Source organism: Loxodonta africana, chromosome 21 (genome assembly GCF_030014295.1).
Source record: "Loxodonta africana isolate mLoxAfr1 chromosome 21, mLoxAfr1.hap2, whole genome shotgun sequence".
NCBI lineage: Eukaryota > Metazoa > Chordata > Mammalia > Proboscidea > Elephantidae > Loxodonta > Loxodonta africana.
The window spans coordinates 16,706,409-16,710,939 of NC_087362.1; positions in this window are offsets into that span (position 1 = coordinate 16,706,409).

The window sequence follows — 4,531 nt, forward strand, 5'->3', positions numbered from 1 at the left end:
GTACTTCTTCCAAGATAGATTTGTTTGTACTTTTGGCAGTCCATTGGTATATTCAATATTCTTCACCAACACTACAATTCAAAGGTGTCAATTCTTCTTCGGTCGTCCTTATTCATTGTCCAGCTTTCACATGCATATGATGCGATTGGAAATGCCATGGCTTGGGTCAGGCACACCATGGTCTTCGAGATGACATCTTTACTTTTCAACATTTGAAAGAGGTCCTTTGTAGCAGATTTGCCCAATGCAATGCGTGGTTTGATTTCTTGACTGCTGTTTCCATGGCTGTTGATTGTGGATCCAAGTAAAATGAAATCCTTGACGCTTCAGTCTTTTCTCCTTTTATCATAACGGTGCTCATTGGTTCAGTTGTGAGGATATTTATTTTCTTTATGTTGAGGTGCAATCCATACTGAAGGCTGTGGTCTTTGATTTTCAGTAGTAAGTGGTTCAAGTCCTTTTCACTTTCAGCAAGCAAGGTTGTGTCATCTGCATAATGCAGGTTGTTTTTAAGTCTTCCTCCAATCCTGATGCCCCATTCTTCTTCATATAGTCCAGCTTCTCAGCTTATTTGCTGAGAATACACATTGAATAGGCATGGCGAAAGGATATAACCTGATGCACACCTTTCCTAACTTTAAACCAATCAGTATCCCCTTGTTCTGTCCGAACAACTGCCTCTTGATCTATGTAAAAATTCCTCACAAGCACAATTAGGTGTTCTGGAATTCCCATTCTTTGCAATGTTATACACAGTTTGTTATGATCCACACAGTCGAATGCCTTTGCAGAGTCAATAAAACACAGGTAAACATCCTTCTGGTATTCTCTGCTTTCAGCCAGTATCCATCTGACATTAGCAATGATATCCCTAGTTCCACGTCTTCTTCTGAAACCAGCCTGAATTTCTGGCAGTTCCCTGTTGATATACTGCTGCAGACATTTTTGAATGACTTTCAGTAAAATTTTGCTTGCATGTGATATTAATGATATTGTTCTATAATTTCCACATTTGGTTGGATCACCTTTCTTGGGAATAGGCAAAAATATGGATCTCTTCCAGTTAGTTGTCCAGGAAGCTGTCTTTCATACTTCTTGTCATAGATGAGTGAGCACCTCCAGCGCTGCATCCATTTGTTGAAACATCTCAATTGATATTCCATCAATTCCTGGAGACTTCTTTCTCGCCAATGCCTTCAGTGCAGCTTGGACTTCTTCCTTCAGTACCATCAGTTCCTGATCATATGCCACCTCTTGAAATGGTTGATTGTACTGTGGGGCTTGTGTGTTGCTGTGATGCTGGAAGCTATGCCACCTGCATTCAGATACCAGCAGGGTCACCCATGGAGGACGGGTTTCAGCTGAGCTTCCAAATTAAGACAGACTAGGAAGAAGGACCCGGCAGTCTGCTTCTGAAAAGAATTAGCCAGTGAAAACCTTATGAATAGCAGCAGAGCATTGTCTGATACAGTCCTAGTGGATAAGCCCCCAAATCAAATACAGATACTTGTTTTGTTGTTGTTGCATTATTTTGTTTTGATCAAAGAAAACTCCACTTAAACCACTTGTGAAGTTACACATTTCCTTTTTGGTTAGTTATTTCAAACAACACTTTTCTAGATAGCTATGTTTGGAAGAACTGTGAACATTATAACCTGCTGCGTGCTGCTGTCATGGCTCCAGCTGTGAAGGATAAACTTTTTTGACCACACATTGTAGCTTTCCTTGTACAGCCTTATTCCATATGCTAGTCAGTAGCATTCCCTCTTTTTCCATTCTTAACTTCAGACTTCGTAAATATTTAATTTGCTTAAATTAGAGCAAGGTGGTAAATCTAGTAAAGGTTAACACATTTTGAGAGCAAGCAAGAGGCTATAAGTACTCTAAAAATAGAAAAGGAAATAAAGCATGAGGAAACCCTGGTGGTATGGTGGTTAAGAGCTATGGCTGCTAATCAAAAAGTCGGCAGTTGAAATCCACCAAGTGCTCCTTGGAAATCGTACGGGAAAGTTCTACCTTGTCCTATAGGATCGCTATGAGTCTGAATCAACTCAACAGCAATGGGTTTGGTTTTGGTTTCACAAGATGAAGCCATCTTCCTTCACAGTCGGTGGTCCCTCAGACCTTGCCATGCGAGCCCAAATATGCCCCACATAATCACTCTATGTCTTACACGATCTGTCTTTACTGAGATTTCACTGAGATTTAGGAGACTTTAATTCCAACAACTGCCTATTTATTTTAAGTGACACTTGAATTAGTTAAGGCCATCATTTAAAATAGCAACAAAAAGAAACATAACAAAATAAGAAAATCACAAGACTTTTTCAAGGTTTTAGTTGCTTCTCAGTGCCTGTTGATGTATAGATATAAAGCTGATTCAGGTTTAGAGAGAAATTATTTGAATCACGGAAGCATGTTAACAAATGTTTTTATTTAAACTTTATTTAAATTCCTTCTGTATCATAGCTTTTGACTGTGAGAGACATACTAACAGGGAAAAATACATATAGCCTTTATCACTTGCTTTGCAAAAGTAGTGAATTCATAACCTGTATTAGGAGACAGAAAGAGCCCTGGTGGCACAGTGATTAAAAGTGCTTAGCTGCTACCCGAAAAGTCAATGGTTCATACCTCCCAGCTGCTCCGAGGGAGAAAAATGTGGTTGTGTAAGGACTACAGCTTGGAAGCCCTATGGGGACGTTTTAGTCTGTCCTAGAGGGTTGCACTGAGTAGGAATCAACCTGACAGTAATGAATTTGGTTTTGTTTTTTATAATCTACCCAGCAAGCACTGGAATTTAAATAATAATGCAAGCAATTTGAGGTTTTTGCTGCATATAGCATTAAAATCGGGACTCTATTCTAAAGGTGCTAGTTTCTGTTAGAAACTTCCTGAATTTTGAGGTTACACAGCATATTTCTTCTTCCAGTGTAACAAACTATCGATAAACAAGGGAGTACAGAAATACATAATATACAAATACATAAACACATATCTCAGATTATGCTGGAGAAAACAAAGATCCCTGGCCTCAAATACCTGCTTCACCCGCTCTCCCTCCAGCACCAGGTTGTCTGCCTGGGAACTTCAGTTCATTCTCTATGCATAAGTGTAGCCTCATCCAAGAGAATGGGGGCTTCCTCCTATCCGCTTACTTAGCACTTATCTATACCTTTCAATACTTAACACTGTTCTGTGTTCGCTTCTTCTCTCTCTGCCTTTCTATTTTCTGATAGATTATATGCCTAGCGGTAATGCATTCATGGTTCGGTGGTAGAATTCCCACCTTCTCTTCTTGATTCCTGACCAATGAACCTCATGTCCAGCTACCATTCATCAGCAAAGTTTTGTCTGCTAGAGTGATGCTCAACAGGTGTCAGGGGAGCCTCCAGACTAAAGTGGAAGAGAAAGGAAAGGCCTGGTGATCTACTTCCAAAATCAGCCAATGAAAATTCTGTGGATCGCAAGGTCTGGTCCACAACTGATCGGAGGGATGGTACAAGACCTGGTAGCATTTCTTTCTTTTGTGCATGGCGTCACCATGAGTAGGAGGCTGACTTGATAGCAGCTAACAATAACGTATGCCTTGTGCCTATAAAATGCAGGGCTCATTAATAATGACATAATAAATATCACTTCATGAATGTGGTGCTAGTATTTTACTATTTTGTCAAGTTCTTTTCCCTTCTGTATTAGATTGAGATTTTATGTACAAGATTTCTGTCACTTTTCTTTATGCTATACTCTTTTGTATACCATTACCCTCTCATCTTTTCTCTGATTTTCCACCAGAATGAATGTATTCTTCCTGTGGTCACCCCCTTTATTGACATGTAATTACACCTTTACCAAAAGTAAGAGGAAGTTACAACAAAGGCTGAGATACCTTGACCTGGAGAAAATGAAATTGGTCTAATTAGTATTTAGAATCTAATGTTCAGAAGCAAATTACACTAAACTATTTCTCATAAATGCTGGTTAACAAATCCATTCTTATCACAAAGAAGGCCTGAGGTAGAAACTGCCTAGTAGTGAGGTTCAAGAACAAATTAGAGATAGATACATTACACAGAGATTCAGATAAATGGCTGACCCCAGGATAGTAAAATGTAAGTGAAGAAACTGTCGGCCTTAACAGTAGCTGTATTCCAACTAGTTTGAAAGGCTTACATTAGCATATTGTTATTGAAAGAACTAACAACTCTAATTATATGCTACAGCAATAGGCCTCTTGAGTGCTGATGTAGTTTATCTTTCCAATTAAGCATTCCAAATTAAGAACAAGGAGGATCTTTAACTATCAACTAAATTTAGAGAAATATGTCCATTCCTTCCTTGTGTTGTTTCCCTTAACAGCCTTTGAATAAGCATATGGAATTGTGTGTGTTGTACGAGAAAGAGGCCATTATAAAATTAACTCCTCCATACCAATGTACCAGAGGCCCAAGAATTAATATTCCAGAATGTCAATTTATAACTATACACCTGACGATAGATATTTGTAACATTTTTTTTTTTTTATTTCACT